A 22,702-nucleotide genomic window follows, 5' to 3' on the forward strand; every position below is an offset into this window, starting at 1 on the left:
TTTTTTTACTTCTCACACACTTTTTTTTAATTTCTATCTTTTGATCTTTTTCACTTCATTTGATTCGACGGTCAAAATTAAAAATGTGTGTGAAAAGTAAAAATAAGTATGTGGATAGCACACCCCACAAAATATTAGCTTAATTAAATAACTACTTTTCTGCTTACATTTAGGGAGGGGAGAGGTGGTATGGTGAAAATCAAACCTAATACCTCTCACTTAAAAATAAAGAAAAATATCATTAATGAGGGGACATGAGAGATACTATTGGACTGTTCTGATTTTAATGATTCTATATACTATTTGGGCGGCTCACTAAAGTCAGGTCATGAGTCAAGTCATGATTCTGAAAATTTTGGATGAGAATTGAAATATACTTATTCCATCCGAATTTCGGATATGAAATTTCTCAGACTTAATATTATAAAAAAAAAAATTTTGCATATTCTTATTTTATCATTTTTTAAAAAACAAAAAAGAGCATTAGCGAGTCAAATTTTTGTTAGTTGGGTTTTTTTTTTTTTTTAAATTTTAACGAAAAGTTCGCGATACTGTTCACTTTAATGAAAAATTACATTTTTACACTAAAAAGTCAAACCTGGTATTATTTAATTTACCCTTTATTTTTTCCTTATCAAGCCGTTTTCATTAGTTTTTTTTTTTTTTTTTTTTTGGGGGGGGGGTGGTGATTGTGGAGATCAAATTCACACCAAGATGCATAGACATCATTATTTTTTGTAATTGCAATAAAACATCATCTGATGCTTATTGTTATATTTAGATATGCTTTATTTTGTATTTTGTATATTTAATAATACTTTTATATGTGGAAAATAAAAACTATAATCATATGTACTATATTATTTTGTCTAATATAATTTTATATTATACACACACATATTAGCTTACAAAATTCAGAAGAAAAAAATATTGAGTGCTGGATACAAAAAAATTTAGAATTTTTTAAAGTCTTGAAAAAATATAGAAGATTCAAATTACATTCCGAAAACTCTGATATAAAATCGATTCTAAAATTTTCGATAATCCAAAATTTTAAAATTGGAACTAATATTTGATTCCGAAACCTCATTAGAATGCTTGTTTCCGATCTGATCCGACCAAAAAAACATTCCCCTTCTTCATGGATACATGGCCCCAACATCATACAACTATCACTTGCTCTTTCCTTATATTCATGAGCACTCCTTGTCCCTTTCTGCCTCTTCTTCTAGTTTATAGTCTTGGGACATAATAATTGAAGGAGATTAATACATAAAAACAAGAGAAGTATAAAATGAGAAACTGAAAACGTGAAAATCACTATCTTATATTTGGGTTAATTAAAAAGTAGAATCATTGAAATTACAAAGATTGAAACTTGTTGATCAATTATCTTTTGGTGACATTATGGTATGAATACAAATACCACTACATCATCTTAGCTGGTACGTGCTATATTTTTCTGCTGGAATCTACATACTAATTTTTTTAACATATATTGAATTTCTTGCTAAGTAAAGAGACGACAATGACGACTTCTCTTGTTGTAAGGCCATCTCCAACCGAAGGCTGGCCAGATGGCTCGTTTGAGCCCTCTAGCCCTCCAAGATTCTCCAAGATATTAATATTTTAATGAACATTACAGGGCCATATTTGCCTCCGTCTCCAATCGAGGGCCAGAGGGCCAAATGGCTCGTTTTAGCCCTGTCACAAAAAATCGTCTCCAACCGAGGGCCATAGGGCCAAACATAATTTATTATTTAAAAACTACAATTTAATGTTGTATAAATGGCCTAGGAAGTTATACGAAAAAAATAGAATTGAAAAAAAATATGAAACAAATTTTGTGAAATAAAAGTTATAGGAAAAAAAATATGAAACAAAATTTGATTCATATGAAAAGGAAAAAAAAAGGGGAAAAAAAGAAGTTTACATTCATTAAAAAAAAATAAAAAAAGAAGAAGTTTAAATTCATTAAAAAAAAAAAAAAAAAAGAGGCCTAATAATACAACGGCTACTAGCCGTTATATTAAAAAACATTTCAAACTATTAGTGTCGGTTATAACCGACACTAATAGTAGAACTATTAAAAAAAATATATATATCCTTAATGCTGTCGGCTATAACCGACAGCAATAGGAAATCATTAAAAAAAAATAGCCAGCCCGGGGCTGACTGGCTGGCCGAAAGCAGCCAGCCCTCCAGCCCTCTCCGATCCCGTGGGGCCCTCCCAGATTCCAAAGCCATCTGGCCTAGCCCTCGGTTGGAGACGGTTTTAGGGCTATTTTCGACCCTCTGGCCCTCTGACCCTTCGGTTGGAGATGGCCTAAGATTTGTAATGTGACTCCTCCTCCCCACTACTGAGGTGCCTTCGGCATCAAGCTTCCATTGATTTAACAACCAAAATAATGGTATTCTGTTGATTGGGGTTATCTTACTTTCCGGCACACTTTTTTGTCACAAGTGAGCAGTTGAGGTTTAATCAAATGAGTCATAGATAAATCTCAACCGTTACTTTTTCTTAAATCATGCGCGGTGGAGCATTGGTATAGATGAAAATGATGGGTGTTTTGATGATACAATCAATATGATGCAAGCGGATGTGACATTACAAAGCTTATTGTGTTATAATATGGAGGTGGATTGTCTGTTTTTCCATTTTCATACTTTTCTCACGCAATTTTGTGATGTGTGGTCATGGTTAAGTTATATCAACATTTTATATTAATTTTTTATAAAAATAATAAAACAAAAAGTAATATGAATATAAAATATTGACGTGGTTTAACCGTGACCATACAAACAGAAATGATGAAAAAAGTATGGAAATGAGAGGGCAGACAATCCACCTCCTTATAATATTTGTAGATAAAGATGGTGATGAGCCTGCATTCCACATTATTACTACTTTTCCTTCCATGCTGATTGACAATTGAGCGTGTTTCACGAATGACCTGTGTATTTCGAAGAAGGCCAGTTTCGACATGCTTTTGATGTGGGATGCTCACTTTCATTGCAAATGTTTTGGTGTAGATTAGACGGTGAAATGGATCGATAATCAAATAAAAAAGACGCAAATCAGACAGCAACAATAAAATTTTGGAAATGTGAACTTCAATGTCCAATTCAGACCCTGCTCAAACTTAAAAGAAAAAAGTTAAGGCTTCTACTACAAATTATACAGTACAGTCAAATTGACTATTTATGGCTTTTTAACATACTAAAGCCCCACAAACTAACGAACTGTGTATAATTTTTTTATTTTTTATTTTTGAATATATCAATATTTTTACACTAGAAAAATGGGGAGTTTGGCTAAGCAACACAATGGCAGCCTAATTTAGTATCGAATTCACCATCTATGATATTCGAATATAAGACCTCTCACTTCTAAGCCTAATTAACGAACTGTGTATAGTTAATTAGCGCATGAAAACCTTCATCAATTAATCTATAATTAACAATCTTCAATTACAATTGAAATGGGTATGTAACTATCTTCAATCCTTCAACAAATTTTACTTAACTTACATACTCAAAACCTTAAGGGCCCGTTTGTTTGACAGGATTAGGAGGGACTGGACTGGACTAAACTGTAGTCCCTTGTTTGTTCCACAACCGGACTAGCTTTAGTGGGATTACCCTTCACTCGCCTCGACTAAGGGGCTCGCTAGATCGTCTTAGCGAGACCCCCCGAATACCAGTGGACTAGTAAGACCGTCATCTCTCTCGTCGTCCCACTCTGCTCCATAACCTTACCGGACCATTCCACGACCAACGCCGCGTCCTCATAAGTCTCTCAGGGCTTCCTCTTCCACTTCCTCTTCTTCGTTTTCTTCGATTTTGTTATGAAGATTCGTGAAATTGTTAGTGGGTTTTGAACGATTTCTGGGTTTCATCAATTATGGGTTTTGATTTACTTGTGGGATTTCTGCATTCTGATTTATTTATGGGATTTCTAGGTTTTGATTGATTTATGGGTATTAATTTGATCCACAAATCAGTCATATTGTTTTAGGAGAATATTTGATCCTGCATAGAACAATCGTCTTCTTCTGAGAAAATTGTTCCGTGCATGTCCTTCGAGAGGCCCTGTTGTTATTCCCAACATCGATCTCGTCGGTTATGCCTATCAATTCGAGTAAGTTTGCTGCTTAATCTGTATGTTTTTTCTGTCATGTTTATTTTGTGTTTAGTTGCACAGAAAGTTATGGAAATTAAATGGTGGAAAGAACTTATTGTCCAAGCAATATTTACATAAAATCGCGAAAGCCATTCATGTACAGGTTATAATTTTGTTTTAATGGTTTTTTTTTGCAGGGCTGTCTTGAACTTATGTCGCGGAGTGGGATAAGCATAAAGGGAAAGAAGACAGTGATTGTTGGCAGAAGTAACATTGTTGGATTACCAGTTTCATTGCTGCTTTTGAAAGCAGATGTTACTGTTACCGTAGTCCATTCCCGCACACCTGATCCAGAGAGTTTCATTCGCGAAGCGGACATTATTATTGCTGACACAGGACAAGCAATGATGGTAGGCAATTCATAGATTATAGTTCCTTGGTATGTCGTAACATCGTCTTATGACATGCAGGTGTTATCTTATCTCGTATTTTTTGGCTTTCCATGAAAAAATCTAGTACTTAGTTTCGTTCTAGTTAGAAGAATAGGACTAGTTGTTTGGTTCCATTCATCCCAAGTGAAGGAAAAAGGACATTCCATCGTTCACTTTGGAGTTGTAAGACAATGCATTAGAAATTTATAAGCTTTCACTAGGCTTTATCGTTGCTTAAATGGAATAACTGACATCTGCTGGTGCAGATAGCATTGCGTCGGTTCTGTACTTTCCTTGTCTTCGTCTTGTGGCGATTATTGTTTATGTTTTAACTCAATGAAATATGTTTACTATCATTTTTGTTATTATATTTCCTTGCTGAATTTCAGATCAAGGGTGGTTGTGTAAAACCAGGTGCTGTTGTCATTGTTGTCGGCACAAATGCTATAGACGACCTGAGTAGAAAGTCGGGCTATAGATTGGTTGGAGATGTAGATTTCTAGGAAGCATGTAAGGTAGCCGGATGGGTAACTCCTGTTCCTGGTGGCGTCAGACCAATGACGGTGGCAATGTTGCTCAAGAACACTTTGGATGGTGCAAAGCATGATATTGCTCAATAAAGCCACCCTTGTCCTTTGCAAAGTACTTTATTAGCCAGGTAACATTTTATATTTTGTATGTGTTATTCTGCTATGTTTTCTTCATAGCCTTTGCAATTAAGATGAGTTTTAGGTGTTTAAGCAATGCGGTCATGTTTATTCAATTTCTTGCTAATTTCTTTTTTTTCTTACCGCAGCTGTTGCTCCACTGACATTAACAGCCGTTGGAAGCGGTTGTTGGTCGTTGGGAGAAGGACTTTAGGTAAAGAACAACCTTGGAGAAGAACTAGAACAAGAAAGAACAAGTTTGGATAAGTAGAACTGGTTTGGTTTTGTTGTTCCAATATAAAGCTCTCATCTTAGTTTTAGTCTGTAGTGAGAAGTTGAAATCTAATTACAAGAATTGGGAATGTAAAGGATAAGTGGCTCAGAGTCAACTGTTATATTTTCTGGAATTGTTTCTTTGTTTACTCAATTTCGTTTCCAAGAATTGCTTATGTTTAGCTTTGTTCCTCCATTTATTTATTTTTTTATTTTTGGAAAGACTTTGTTCCTCGATTTTTTTTATTGCGGATCTGCTACTTTTTGTTGGATTGAAGCAAATAACATTAATATTTTGTTATATATCATCGGTTATTTTTTTTCTTTTTTTTCATTATTCTGTTTTTTAGTCCGACACTGCACCAAACGCTTCACTAAGTTAGTCCAGCTTAGTCTAGTCTAAGCCAGTCCAGCTTAGTCCCTACAGCTAGTCCAGTCCGAGACAGTCCGGTGCAACAAACACACCGTAAGTTCACTACTGCTAGACTAAAGGTTTGTTTGAAAGTGATTATAAAATGGCTAAAAGCGCATTCGGTAAAAATGTTTTTGAAACAAATTCTTAGTTAAAATTCAAGTGTTTCTTGCAAAAAGCACATAATTGGTGCATTCTTCTTGTAGGAAGGAAGCACCTTAAGTGCTTTTAAAACTCAAAAGCATTTCCTCTAAAAACGTTTTCAGTCAATTTAAAAGTACTTCCAAAAGAAAGTCTAAATAGTAAGTCTAAGGATAGAGCCCTTATGTGTAAATTTCTTCACTTAATCTTCTTTTCTTATTCCACCCAACCTCTTGTTTTATCTAATATAATATTGCCTTTTCTTTTCACACGCAAACGAATATGTTATAAGCATTACCTTTTCTAATTAATTAGTTCTAAGGTGCTCACCTTTGATATTACTTAGCATGAAATTATTAAGAACCATAAGTTAATTGCATCAGTATGTTTCATCAATCAAACACATGCACGCTACATGATGCGAGGCAGTTTAGCCTGATTAGTTAAGATAATTCACCCGTGTCCTCTAGACCTTGTGTAAACTCTCCCTCCCTTAATATTTGCTTTAATAATATAAAGAAAATATAATACCCTGCATGCCTAGGCTTAGCAGGGGTATATTTTAATTAATTTATTTATTATTGGTCGAAAGGGTTTAGCAGATAAATATTAATACACAAGAAAATTTTTATTTGAACACATATAATCTTCTTCTACACTCAGTTTAAATTTAAATGTGAATTGCCTTTTTATCCTATTGTTTGATTATCATCAAGTATAAGGTTAAATTAATAATAAAAGAAATTGATTAATAAACCCACTAATGATATTTGTCTATTTACATTTGCTTATATTATTCTCCTATGTCAACGACTCCAATGAATTGGAAGACTTCACATAAAACAAAAAATTTCTTTTTCTTTTTTGTTTTATTTGTTTATATGTATGTAGATAAGCAGTAATAAGCACCAGAAGGATAATAACTTTGATTTTAAGGGTAATAACTTTGAATCGGCACTTGATTATTTTGAAAGTGGTTTTGGCCCAGATTATAATAACTTAATTATACTAAACTTCTGCGTAGAAGAATTAACATATTCATTTACTACTCTCTTGTTCTAGCGAACATATTTGAGATTGAATAAGTTGCAGAACATTCTTAGGTGAAATGCCATTAGAGAGACAGAGACTACAATTGTGAGTTATGAATTAGCCAAATAAGCCAACGAGCCGATTACCCTTTTTGAATGAGTTGTAGAGCACGTATTAAGTTTTTATTTTATACATAGGTGTAGAGATAAATTTACAAATTGAATTGGGTTTGTGAGGGTATTTTAGCTAGTAAATTTAGGTTTGAAAAGATAGATATTTAAATAAAAATAGTATGGATGTAGAGAATAAATAAGGTGTAGAAAATGGTTATATGAGTTTAAATAAAAAAATTCATAAATAATGGTACAAAAATAGATTTTCACATGAACATGAGGATCCCTAGGAAAAAGAAAACTAACGACCAGTCCTCAAAAAATTTAGTTTTAATGAAAATGACAAAACAAAGGTGTAAGTGAATAGTATCATGAGTGATTTTTTATGGTAAAAATGTTTTTAATGTTAAAAGTGAATAGTACCAGAAGTGTTTCGTTAATATTTATGTTTTCTAACCCCCAACTTATTTCTCCTTTAGAGAAGTAGAGGACATGGTCGAGATTATAAATGGAGATGGCAGTTGAGTGCATGCATGCATGTCTCCATTATTTTCCAGTTGTTTCAACTTTAATTTGTTAAGCTTATTTTTATGCATTAGTGCCGAACAGACGAATCCCCAAATTATATATAGTGAACAAATTTGAAAGCTTAATTAACTAAGTTCCAAGTTTCATATTTTGTTGTATTTATACATTAATATTCTTGTCAATCCTAGTTTTTGTGTTGCAACTTGTGTCCCCCTTCATATATATTTTACTGTGATCGTTTGTGAATTGTGGGTTAATTTCCCTCTAATTTACTGTGATCAGTTAATTTTCCCCTATTTAAAGGACCACTTCCTAAGTTCCTATCTCCTTCCTCATCCTTCCTTGTTTTGTTTTAAATTTTAGTTCATCTGTCAAGAAAAATGGCGATAGGAAAGAAGTCGCTTGCTTGCATTGCCCTGCCTATTTTCGTTTCTTTCTGCAGGTGTTTCTTTGTGAACCCAGGTGCAATACATTCATTTACATTTCAGTATTATATGAAATAACATTCATTGATTATATCTTCAACTGAACATTAGCTAATTATGTTTCCCTGTTCATATTATGCATGGAAGGATATATCTTTTGTGTCTAGTACATCTCTTGCACTTGATCTCTCATCAGGTGCACTCATTACGTGAACAAAAGATACAAACACAAGTAGATATATTCTCGATTATATTTAATTAAGAATCTCATGATCAAGACCAGAACAACTGATTGAGACTGTTTTGCAGAGCCTATTGAGCATTCAAATCACATCTATAGCACAAACAATGAGCCCGTGACTCCAAGTCTTAAGCATGACACGAACAATGAGCCTGAACCCTCGACTCTTATCCATGGCACAAACGGTACGTGCACTCATTACGTGAACAAAAGACGTAAACATAAGCGGATATATTCTCGATTATATTTAAGAATCTCTCATGGTCTGAACAACCGACTGAGACTGTTTTGCAGAGCATATTAAGCATTCAAATCATATCTATAGCACAAACAGTGAGTCTGTGACTCCAAGTCTTAAGCATGACACTAACAGTGAGCCCTGTAACTCCGAGTCTTATCCATGGCACAAACAGTGAGCCTGTGGCTCCAAGTCTTGTCCATGGCATGCAGGTAACTAATTAATTGGTTCTGTATTCTTGTTGATTGATTTTTATTTTGCTAATATGTAATTAATTATGTGGCATGCAGCTGACCAAGAGGAACACCAACACTTGGTGCATTGCTAAGCCTACTACCGGCGACCAAATGCTCGATGCTAACATACAATTCTGCTGTACGCAACCCGGCGTCGACTGCGGCCCCATCCAACCCGGCGGTCGATGCTATTACCCTGATCAATGCTCACATGCCTCAGTGGTCATGAACATATACTACCAGGCCAATCAGCAGCAGCCCAATGCGTGTTATTTAATGGGCAGTGGTCTTGTTGTCTATCAAAACCCATGTAATTATATACTTTAATTAGTTAGATCACGTAATTAATTTGATTAATATAGAATGACATGATATCATCAGTACTAATTACTCATGCATGTTTTGTTAATTTGCATGCAGTTGACGGGGGATGCGGTTAAGGTTTAGACCGGTGAAGGATGGATGATCCGCTGCTGTAATTACCGTCACTTATCTCATTTCTTCCGTTGTAATGGAAGATTTATGAAATTAATGAAATAATAATCTTTGGATTTTCCCCTTAATAATAAAGCTTTACTTGTTTCTTATTTGTTAGATTTTATATATTGAATGCCTACGTAATTATTTACAACGAAATGGGTTCAAACTAAACTAATGATCGATGAATTGGGGATGAATTATAATCTCAATTTCATAAATTATAATCCAGATTTGGTCACAACACATACTCCCAATTTCATGATCATAGCAAGGACAAGGTGAACAATTGCCATGGTAAATGGTAATCTTGGAAAGTTGGGAAAATTTTCTAGCACTAGCATTAGCGTTAACATTATGTGCTCTACCCCCAATATCCACGTCCTCCAAATTCCAAAATAATAAATTGAAAAAAATCTAGTTCACAGAATTATTATAAATTTGCATTATAAATATCTTAACTGTTATAGGCATAATTTACTGAACAATTATGGAGGCTAAAGAGAGAGAGGGAAGGTGCGGCATAGAGAGAGAAGGAGAGATGTGTAATTGTGGGTTGGTTCTATTCCACCCCATTGTGTCTTTATTTTAGTAGTAGAATAGGTAAAATCCTTACCCTTTTAGGATTACAACTCTTAATAGGTAATCAACTCATAATAGTAATATAAGAGATTTCCTAGATCTACTAGGATTTACACAATCACATTCTTAATCTAATAGTACTACTACACTCCCCCTTGAGTATGTAAATACTCAAGTAAATGGCGCATCAGGTCTTCAACGATGAAGTAAGTACAGTTGATGAAGTCGTCGGGACAATGAGCGAATGTGAGTCTAAGATCAACGGAAGAATTCATATAAAATTTAAAACTCACAAAACCTCACTATAGTAAAACCCAAGATGGTGGAAAAACTCATAATCTAAGGAGAAAAGTGAGAAGTTGCATTAAGTCAAAACTATACGTCTTTTGGACAAAAGTAGAATAGCTCACAAGGGTATGATCAGCCTAGGATGGGTGCCTCATCAAACCCTAGTTAGGTAGCAAAAACCTAGTGGGAAAAATGCTCCTAATCGTAGGGAAAAATAGTACATTAAGATCTCTATGTTCAATTATAAACCCAAAATACATGCAATGCTTTATTGAAAATCGTCGATATAAACTCTCCGACATTATCCAGTCTCCCGGACTTTAAGGGATAAGTATGGTGGTGAGCCCATAATCTACCGGGAGGTTTAGCAACAATGTGTGTGGACAAACATGTGACCAATTTGTCGATTCATCAACCAAAACCATAAGTATTTATCGGTTACATGTATTAAGAAACATGATTCAATTAACTCATATTCGAGGACAATATCAATAAGATTATCCATAATTAAAACATACACCAAACTTGAATCCAAGAACATGGAAAAATGCTCACAAAGTAAATGGTTTACTGAAGGGATTCGGCCAACAAGGCCATTCATGTCAAAATTATGCTCTTTCAAGGATGGTTGGTGGAGCAAAATTAGTCTCATATATTGACTACTAGAATGGTACTTCTTAATAACATTGGTAGGGGTAGGGGCACGAATAGGTGCATAATCAATGATCTATTATATTGAGATGAAAATGGATTCTGCAGGGTTAAGGTTCAGGAATATCATTTATTCTTGAAGTTTTAGGTCTTAGGTGCCAAGGATCATGCTTCGGGCATGATGCCGCACCTTGGCAAGCCCTGATTCTACCATATGTTGTAAAAATAAACTCGAAATTGGATTGTGAGAGAGATAGACCCAAATTGGGTTTGGTAGGCTCTAGCCGAACTGGGTATAGATTTATACCTTTCTCTTACGTTTGTGGTAATAATCAGATTCAAGAATTTGGTAAACTTCTGCTTTTTACATTGCTGCTTCAGAAGCGAGTTAGAAACATGGAAGGACAAGAAAAGTATTCTCTTAGTCAAAATTCGATCAGATTTATAAGTTTCAGAATCATACTCATTCATGGACGTAATCATGGTGTACTTCAGGCAATACCTTTCATGATTAGACAATTCGTATGAGTAAGCCAAAGAGCCATAGAATCATCGATCGGGAGGTATTTCCATTTGTAATGCTTAGGGCATAAGTCTTCGAATGAAGATCATGGCGGAGGCTTATTCAACTATTCCATGCCATTGTTGGCTTCAATGGTTTCTCAGCTTCTTGATAGTCAAGTGGAGATTCACGTCTTATACCTCACATAAAGTGGTTTCTATAAGAAACGTCCAAATCAGGAAATCGAACTTGTGACGGTTCAACAATCCATGGAATTGGAGGGAACAAGATTGTGATTGGTGCTATGGGAATGAATCATCCATAAGTATCAAAGTTAGAACATTCGAGTTCTATGACATGGTTTTCATGAAAAACGTCGTGTTTTTATGGGTGTATTGTTTTATGAAAACTTCGAGTTTTAAGGGCACTAAATTTGAATCTACAAGTTCAATTTAGTTTATGAATGTTTAGTTCAGAAAAGAGAGGTTCCTGCAAGAACGCATAATGCAATATGCTAATTTAAGTGTAGTGGATTTGAGGTTCTTCGGGAACTCAAGTGTGAGTGCTTGGGGACTATGAAAGGATGTTAATGGTTCAAAGAAAAGAAATAAAATATTGAATCGTTAATGTCCAAAAGTGATCTTCAGGTTAATAATTTTGGATTTCTTGTCAAATTAATGGATTGCTGGTCACTTTTAATTAATTCAATAGATCCGGACTATTCGGGGTTGATCGTAGAAGCAAAAATAATGACATTCGAGTCTTATTAGCTTCAATTGGCGATGGGCCAAGTGAGAAGTGAATTATAGCTTAATTAGTGTTAACTAAAATTATTTGGGTATGGTTAAGAAGCACGAGGTGCCAAAATATGGCATCAGGTCGGAAAAAAAAAAAAAAAAAAAAAAACTAAAATGGCACAGCCCATCACGTGTGAGCTGGTTGTGTAAGGCACGGCCCTGCAGCAAAAGTTGCAATCCTTTGGGCTCAAGTCAGGCTGCACGGGGCAGCCCATTCAAGAAGGCAAACTGCAATTGCAGCAGGAAGTGGGCCAAGGAAAAGAGACATAGGTCAGGCTACACGGGACAACCCATTCAAGAAGTGGGCTTCAATTGCAATTGCACGGGCCGGGCTTAGGAAAAAGCTGTTACGCAGCCTAAAGTACAAACAAGAAGTTGAAAACAACGAGGCCCAGCAGCACAAAGGCTACTGGCGATGGGCCGAGGCGTGAGAAGCCCACCACGTTTGTTGGCTTCTAGATCGGACAAAGAGCTTGAAGCCCATGCACCAAGGACCCAAGCAGCAGGCTTGGTCCCATTTGATCAGTAAGCCTAAAAAGGCTGTCCAATTGCTTACCTAAGCTTCAGGCTTGGTGCGTTTCAGCCGCAAAATTTTCCCAAAAGTTTACTTTTTTTGTTTTTTCCAACAATCTTAGGGTTTGGAAAAACCCTAAATTGCTTCTAATTTCTTTCGATTCTTTGATTCACATATTTCACATAGCAAAAATTGCATAATGCATTAAACGTATATTATCTATATATATATATATGGACAAATATATGAAACATGTACAATATATATATCGGAAGGTAAATATAAATGTAGGGGGTTCATGCATCATGGGAAATGTTTTCATATGCTTCATGGTCGTTTCAAATACCTTTATTTATTTTAAGCGTACCTAATTGGTAAAAAACAACAAAAACCTTTGAATTTGTAGAAGATTCTTCTTGGAAAGCCGGAATTGTATCTCCAATGCGTTGTATCATGTTCACCACAAAAAAAAATTAAATTGAATCAATAGCATGTAGATCAATTCAATAAAATAGTAAATTAATCATAATAAGAATGATTAAAACGTAATACTCCCCTGATTGAAAAATAAATTCTCTTTAACGCAGCATCAAGAGCGTGCTCATAATGTGTTGTAGGCATAATTTACTGAACAATTATGGAGGCCAGAAAGAGGGACGGTGCGTCATGGAAAGAGAAAGAAAGAGATGTGTAATTGTGGGTTGGTTCTATTCCACCTCATTATGCCTTTATTTATAGTAGTATGATAGGTAAAATCCTTACCCTTTTAGGATTACAACTCTTAATAGGTAATCAACTCCTAATAGGAATATAAGAGATATTCCTAGATCTACTAGGATTTATACAATCATATTCTCAATTTAATAGGACTGCAACATTAACGAGTTTATGATAACTTGAAATAATAAAATACAGGGTGAAAACAACTCATTTCAACGATGAGTTCTTAACTTCGTGACACTAAATTGAGAAAAGAAACTGTACTGCATTGAACCCTATCTCAACCCGCAAGGAGTTCAAAGAAAAATTAACGATGATTAGCAAAGGTCCACACAATCTATTTGTGAGGGAAATATATTTTTTAGTTATTATTACGAGGGTAGTGATTTATTTTTAATGTGTCGAAAGTGAAGGAGAGGAGATAGATAGTGGGAAAAAAATGTGAAAGAGAGGGAGGTGGGAGGAAAAATAGGGATTATCCCACTGTAAGACAACAAAATATTTTGTGTGATTTACCATATTGCACATAACTTTTATTGTGATTATTTTTCTTGAGTTTTGTTGACAGTGTTAGAATAGTCTTTTTAACTCTCTTTTGATTGAAAAAGAAGTTTTTATTAAATAATCTAAACTATCTATTAATAAACCCTTTTTGTCAACTAAAAAATGATGAAAAGTGTAAGATCCCACAGCGACCAACAGAGAGGGAGTGATGTGCCTTATATCTACATGCTCCCCTCCCTATAACACGAGGCATTTTAGGGATTCACTGGCTTCGGATTCCATTGGAACTTCGAAGTTAAGCAAGTTCAGGCAAGAGTATTCCCAAGATGGGTGACCCACTGGGAAGTTCTCATGTGAGTTCCCAGAAACAAAACCGTGAGAGCCTGACCGGGGCCAAAAGCGGACAATATCGTGCTATGGCGGAGTCGGGACTGGACGTGACAAAAAGACTATGTCATCTTATATCACAGAAAAAAAAATAATGGATAATAATGTAATTTCACAAAATCAAATTTTGCTTTTTTTTATTGAAACCTCAAATATAGGTAATTTTGACATATATCTAATATTAAAAAATAAAAAATAACAAAACAAAAACTTCTCTTCTCACCCTCACTCCCACTCCTAAGTTCACTCTCTCCCCTTCTCCTTCTCAATTAAAAAACAAAAATAAAAAAATATTCACACACCCAAAATGTGTAGGCATATTATAGAATTGGTTTAAAGTATATTTCAAGATTAATTTGGATCACCATGCGTGTCTCATGGATGCTAAGGGTTTAACAGATTTTTTATTTTTTTTTTTGGAAGCAGGGTTTAACAGATATTAATATAATGGAGCTATACTAAGTAAACTTTCACATGAAGGTGAGGTTACTTTTGGGCACCTATCTAAGCTTATTTCTACTTTACAGAAACGAAAAAAACAAAGAGAAATTACAATGAAGCTTGCAGCATGCATGTGTCCAAATTTAATTTCCAGTTGTTTAACTCTAATTTGTGAAGTTTAACTTCAAATGGATATTAATCAATTATATGTTTCCTTGTTCATTGGTTTTCGTAACTAACGGGATAGATCATGTATGTATACATCTCTTTTTACACACTCGTCACTAGGGGTGGGCATTTGGAACCGAAAACTGAAACTAAAACATGAATCGAATTGGACCGCACCGAACGGTTTGGTTTTACAGTTTTGAAACGGTTGCGGTTTCAAAACCGAACCGCGGCAAAGAAAACGGTTTGGTTTCGGTTTTGGGTTTTCAAAACCGCACCTGAACCGAAACCGCACCATATATTGAATATTGAATGTTATGTTTTAATTTGTTGTTTTGTGCAGTTCCAATCTGAGTTTTTCACGGCAGTAGGGCTCCTAGGCTCACGTTGCTCTCATAATCACTTTGCTTGTTGTGTGCAGCCCCATTGCGGTAAATTTTAATACCGCGTGGCTCCTATACAATCTGTGATACAAACCAACATGATATTCTTAAATTAGTAATAAAATTCACAACGAATTTTTCTTACTTTGATGAGACATGTATGAAATATTCTGAGAAAAAATGTACATGCTAACTCTTGGATAATAACTACGAGGCGCGATGGAAAATACATCTATTTGTATGCCATTTATTACCAAGAAGTTGCAGATAATCGAGGCTAACATTCTCAAGAGAATGCTAAGTTGCTAACACAACAGGAAGTAGGTGGGCAAGAAATACTTACCCAGCTAGAGCAAGTCCCCAGGTGGACAAGGCATAGAATAAATTGTACATTTTTTTCTCAAAAACCAAACCGAAACCGTTTGAAACTGCACCGAACTGAACCAAACGGTTTGGTTTCATTTTGGTTTTGACTTCAAAACCGCACCGAACCGTACTACAAAAAGTTTCGGTTTCGATTGCGGTTTAACTTGAAACCGCACCGAAACGCATCGCGTCCACCCCTACGTCACATGATGAGAATTATAGAACAAGAATTTCTTTTATGTTTTTTATGAACCCATTACGAGTTGAGAGCCGTAGACCAAAGGAATATATCCGGTTGTATAATAATCTTTCATGTTGATAGATTTGAGCTAAATATATGTATAATTACTAGACCTGGCAGTTTTTGACACGACACGGTAACACGACATGAAAATAACGGGTTTCGGGTCAACACGATAACTTATCGGGTCACTATCGGGTGACCCGTTAAGAATCCGTTAATAACGGGTTCTTAACTGGTATACACGCGGGTAACACGTGGGTAACCCGTTTCGACCCGTTAAGAAAAAAATTATTTTAATAATTTTAAAGTTTAATTACTAAAAGATTTATTATAAAATACAATAGTCATATTAATATATACAATATATTCTATATTAAATATATAGTTTTGTATTATTGTTCTATATAAATTATAAAAAAATAAAAAAAAGGTTTAGTCATTATTTATTTTTATTATGAGAGTTCCTTATTATCATTACTAGGATAAATTTTACATAACATATTCTTGTCCAAAATTAAAATATACTAGTATAGTATTTGTATATGCAAGAACTAAGAAGACATACATACAAGTATGAAAAATGTGAAAGAATATATAAACACTCGTGATTTATCATTATTCCTTCACGAATAGATAATTGTTACACTTATATTATCGTTTAGATTTTTAAAATCCTTCAAACCCTCATGAATAATGTTTTTTATTTGAGGGTAAAATTAATAAAATTAATAATAATTATTGTAGAAGTGTAAAAAATGTAAAAATATATATATACAATCACTCGTATATAAAAAATGTAAATACTTTAAATTAAAGATCAAATTTATTCATTACATTCTTATAGGGTCGAGGAGTGTATATGTACAAAATCATCAAAATCGGAGCTAAAATAACCGTTAAATTGTGATTTTTCGTTTATAACCGTCGAACACTTTTGTTCCATTACGTAATCTCTGAATGTTTGTTTTTTACAATTTTTTACTTTTGCAATCTCGGAATGTGTACAAATAAGTTTAACGGTTGGATAGTTGAAAAAAGTTTCGTAGAATGCATATTGCATCAAAACGGTAGATTAAATAAACACTTAGAGTTAATATTATACTTCTATTAAGTATAAAATAAGTTTTTGTGGTATCCACTAGTGTAAATACTTTAAATTAAAGATCAAATTTATTCATTACATTCATATAGGGTCGAGGAGTGTATCTGTAAAAAATCATCAAAATCGGAGCTAAAATAACCGTTAAATTGTGATTTTTTGTTTATAACCGTTGATAACTTTTGTTCTGTTACGTAATCTCTGAATGTTTGTTTTTTACGATTTTTTACGTATGAAATCTTGGAATGTGTACAAATAAGTTTGACGGTTGGATTGTTAAAAAAAGTTTTGTAGAATGCATATTGCGTCAAAATAGTAGATTAAACAAACACTTAAAGTTAATATTATACTTCTATTAAGTATAAAAAAAGATTTGTGGTATCCATTAGTGTAAATACTTTAAATTAAAGATCAGATTTATTCATTACATTCTTATAGGGTCGAGGAGTGTATCTGTAAAAAATCATCAAAATCGGAGCTAAAATAACCGTTAAATTGTGATTTTTCGTTTATAACCGTCGAAATTTTTTGTTCCGTTACGTAATCTCTAAATGTTTGTTTTTTACGATTTTTTATGTATGCGATCTCAGAATGTGTACAAATAAGTTTGACGGTTGGATCGTTGAAAAACGTTTCGTAGAATGCATATTGCGTCAAAACAGTAGATTAAACAAACACTTAGAGTTAATATTATACTTCTATTAAGTATAAAATAAGTTTTTGTGGTATCTACTAGTGTAAATACTTTAAATTAAAGATCAAATTTATTCATTACATTCTTATAGGGTCGAGGAGTGTATCTGTAAAAAATCATCAAAATCGGAGCTTAAATAACCGTTAAATTGTGATTTTTCGTTTATAACCGTCGAAAACTTTTGTTCCATTACGTAATCTCTGAGTGTTTGTGTTTTTTACGATTTTTTATGTATGTGATCTCGGAATGTGTACAAATAAGTTTGACGGTTGGATCGTTGAAAAAAGTTTCGTAGAATGCATATTGCGTCAAAACAGTAGATTAAACAAACACTTAGAGTTAATATTATACTTCTATTAAGTATAAAATAAGTTTTTGTGGTATCTACTAGTGTAAATACTTTAAATTAAAGATCAAATTTATTCATTACATTCTTATAGGGTCGAGGAGTGTATCTGTAAAAAATCATCAAAATCGGAGCTCAAATAACCGTTAAATTGTGATTTTTCGTTTATAACCGTCGAAAACTTTTGTTCTGTTACGTAATCTCTGAATATTTGTTTTTATGATTTTTTATGTATGCGATCTCGGAATGTGTACAAATAAGTTTGATGGTTGGATCGTTGAAAAAAGTTTCGTAGAATGCATATTGCGTCAAAACAATAGATTAAACAAACACTTAAAGTTAATATTATACTTCTATTAAGTATAAAATAAGTTTTTGTGGTATCTACTAGTGTAAATACTTTAAATTAAAGATCAAATTTATTCATTACATTCTTATAGGGTCGATGAGTGTATCTGTAAAAAAATAATCAAAATCGGAGCTAAAATAACTGTTAAATTGTGATTTTTCGTTTATAACCGTCGGTAACTTTTGTTCCGTTACGTAATATTTGAATGTTTGTTTTTTTACAATTTTTTATGTATGCAATCTTGGAATGTGTATAAATAAGTTTGACGGTTGGATCGTTGAAAAAAGCTTGTCATTACGAGTGTTTATATATTTTTTTACACTTCTACATTAATTAAAAAACTATTAAAGACTTTAGGTAAGCGAAAATATACTTAAAACAAAATTGCGTTTTTATGTTTTGGATGTGATAATATGGAATGTATATACTTATTTAGTATTATGTTTTTCATTTGATTATTTATTGGTTTAAAATATATTTTCCTTAACGGGTAACGGGTCGGGTCATATTACCTGTTAATATTATCAGGTCGATTTCGGGTCGGGTCATTTTACCCGTTTATTTTAACGGGTGTTACACGACACGACCCGTTAAGATATCGGGTATGACACGAAAACGACACAAACACGACACGAATGCCAGGTCTAATAATTACTTATGCAAACGGTTTGTGGCTCCATTACTTAAAAACATTCACTCATCTATTTGAGTTCTCGAGTTCTATTCCCCTCTCCTGATATCGCTAAAGAAAGATTTCTATATTTTTATTTTTTACTTTCACGTGTTTAGTTTTCTGTTCAACATCAGCAAGTGAATGTGACATAGAAATTAGCCCATAAATACTTGATGTTCACATGGAAGAAAGAGAGGGAGAAAAGAAAATGGAAGACGAAGATGAACAAATCTTGCATATTGCAGTATGCTATTTATGGGGCTAAATGATCACCAAAAGCAAAGCTGCCAATGCACTTTTCAGCTAAAGTTAAAAGCAAACTAAACGCCAAAGAACGTATGTAAATTACTAAATTTAGGGTTCTTATAAAAGAGCATTGAAGCTATATATGCAGACAAGACTGATTCCAAGTCTCTAATTCTTGAATCTTAATCAATGACGGTAGGTGTCAAACGTCCCGGCCCGGCCTAAACCATTTAAATTCGTTCGTGTTCAGACCGGCCCACTTAATAAACAAACTACGTCGGATCAACTCATTTTTACTTTTTGCATAGTTCTTGATAATTTTTGTCATTTGATCTTCTTTAATTCATTCGATTCGATAACTGGAAATTGAGAAGGATATGTGGGAAATAAAAAAGTACACACCCTTTGTTTTGTTATGTTAATTCTGATCTATATGATCAACTAATGTAATGGTTTACCCTTGATTTGTGGTACTTGTAGGTTTAATTAATAGCTATGTATGATTGCTCATGTAATGAAAAACTCTGGCTAATTATTAGTTGGATGAATGAAATAGGATATCAACTTGATATATACTTCTGTGCCTTCGATTATCTTATATATAAAGTCAGCACAAAAGATGAATAGTGATTTTGGTGCTATTAAGCTTCAACAAAAATATTTGGACAAAAAACTCCAGAGGCATTCCAAAATAATGCATCAAATAAGGCAGGGTATTTTCATTATTTTAACGGTGCTTTTTTTAATAATTATTTTTTTTACATTTTTTCTTTAATTAGTACCTCACAAAAGGCTAGTAATAATGTAATTCAATTTCTCTATTTTTAAACACATTCAAATCATCTTAAGAGGTGTGTAATGCTGGTTATAAAAAAGGTTTTTTGTACGCGGATAATAATGTGCTTAAATTAGTTGTCGAATGATTGTTTTTTTTTTAACAAACGATATTATCTATACTAAGGGGAAGGGGTGGGCTTAGCCTCATAATGGGCTAGCAATAATGTGATTCAAACAGTTGTTTATTAAATATTATTTTCTCTATTTTTAAACACGTTCAAAACATCTTAAAAGACGTGTAATGCCTATTATAAAAAAAGGTCTTTTGCATGCGGATAATAATGTGATTAAATTTGTTATCAAATGATTTTTTTATTAACAAACGATATTATCTACATTAAGGGGGAGGGGTGGGTTTAGCCTCACAATGGGCTAGCAATAATGTGATTCAATCAATTGTTTATTACATATTATTTTCTCTATTCTTAATGTAAATTCTATAGGGACCGATTTTATTATGTGAATTCAGCTGCTTTAATTCATTTATGAGGGGTTTCTTCTAGCATTATCTAAGGTTATTCATTTACTTCAAATATTTGTCTTTCCTTTTGTCAATTTACGCATATAAATATATTTAAAACGTGTAAGTTGAGCGTAGCACGCCGTGATTCAAAAAATACCTTCTATACACGTGTGAGCTCGTGCATGAAGGCTAGTCTATATATAAAGCCAACACAAAGGTGAATAGTGTTTTTGGTGTCACCAAGTTTCAACAAAAAGATTTGGACAAAAATGCCCCCAATACAAAAAAAACTTCAAAGACATCCCAAAATAATGCATCAAATAAGGCAATGATATTTTCGTCATTTTAATAGTGTTTTTTTAATATTTAATATTTTTGTACTGTTTTTTTTAATTAGTACCTCACAATAGGTTAGCAATAATGTGATTCAATTTCTTTATTTTTAAACATGTTAAAAACATCTTAAAAGGCGTGTAATGCCGATTATAAAAAAATCTTTCGCATGCTGATAATAATGTGATTAAATTAGTTGTCAAATGATTTTTTTTTAATAAACGATATTATATACACTAAGGGGGAAGGGGTGGGCTTAGCCTCACAATGGGCTAGTAATAATGTGATTCAATCAATTGTTCATTCAATATTATTTTCTTTATTTTTAAACACATTCAAAATATCTTAAGAGGTGTGTAATGCCGGTTATAAAAAAGATATTTTGCACGCGGATAATAATGTGATTAAATTAGTTGTCAGATGATTGTTTTTTTTTTTTAACAAATGATATTATCTACATTAAAGGGGAGATGGTGGGCTTTGCCTCACAATAGGTTAGCAATAATGTGATTCAATCAATTGCCCATTAAATATTATTTTCTCTGTTCTTATTGTAAATTCTATAGATATCGATTTTATTATGTGAATTTAGCTGATTTAATTGGTTTATGAGAGATTTCTTCTAGCATGATATAAGATTATTCATTTACTTCAAATATTTGACTTTTCTTTTGTCAATTTACGCATATAAATACATTTAAAATGTGTAAGTTGCGCATAACACACCGTGATTCAAAAAAAATCTTATGCACTTGCGTGAGCAGGTGCATGAAAGCTAGTGATATATATATATATATATATATATATATACACGAAAATTATAATACGATGTCACTTATTGCTACAGTTTAGTGGTATTACTGTTCATTTGTAAGTAAGAGGCTTTAGGTTCAATTCTCGCCAAAGATGAATTTGAACTACATTATTACTAGTTCATTGTGAGACTTAACTAACTCCCCCACCTTTTAGTATAGATAATCTTATTTGTTCTAAAAAATTAGTGCAGGTGCTGAACGGTCAAAGAATATTAAACAACTATTTGATATCGAATTTTGCAATTTGTATTTACTTTTTTGTCCATCCAGTAGACCTCGAAACCCCATTCTTCTGTTGCATTGCAAGTGCTTTGTCTGAAATAATCGCAAGTGGAGATAGATAATCATATACAGCAAACAGATCTACTTCACCGTCCTCTTTTGCTTTAGTCTTGGGTTTGATTTGTACCATAGTTGTTTAATCAAGAGGAAGAAATTGTAGGGAATCAAGGCCCCATTGCTCTCTTGAGATGCAAATCAAGGGGCCTAGCAGAGGGAAGTAAAGTAAATAATAGGACAAAACAAGCCCAGCGCAATCCCTTCTGGAAAACAACTTACCCACAATTGGGATTCTACGATGGTGGTATCACAAACGAATCTCATCCGGCCATGTGTTTTATATCTAGCACATGACACTACGTGTTTTTCGTGATCATTTTGAATTATTATCACCAGTGTATAGCATATGTACATAATCATTTTGGAATATCATTGTTGTGTTTAATGTTTAGGAAATTGTTATTAGCACTTCAAAATCTCATTTTGTACTCCAAACTTTCTATAATTAGAAAGAATAATACACTTACGAAGAATGTAGAATAAGATTTTTGAAATGCTAATAACAGTTCTCAATTTTTATTATAAATTATTAATTTTTTATTAATAAATAAATAAATTATTAATTAATTAATTAATTTTTATTTCAATTGGTGAAATAGTGAGTCTGCTCCTACCACATCATCATTGAATAGTCAAATTGACAG

At 33.3% G+C, this 22,702-nt stretch overlaps 1 pseudogene; it reads left to right on the forward strand.

The window, feature by feature from the left end:
• Window positions 1-3,977: 3,977 nt before the first annotated feature.
• Window positions 3,978-5,175, forward strand: LOC126608556 (bifunctional protein FolD 2-like; annotated as a pseudogene).
• Window positions 5,176-22,702: the final 17,527 nt, after the last annotated feature.

The sequence above is a fragment of the Malus sylvestris genome, chromosome 16, assembly GCF_916048215.2.
Source record: "Malus sylvestris chromosome 16, drMalSylv7.2, whole genome shotgun sequence".
Lineage (NCBI taxonomy): Eukaryota > Viridiplantae > Streptophyta > Magnoliopsida > Rosales > Rosaceae > Malus > Malus sylvestris.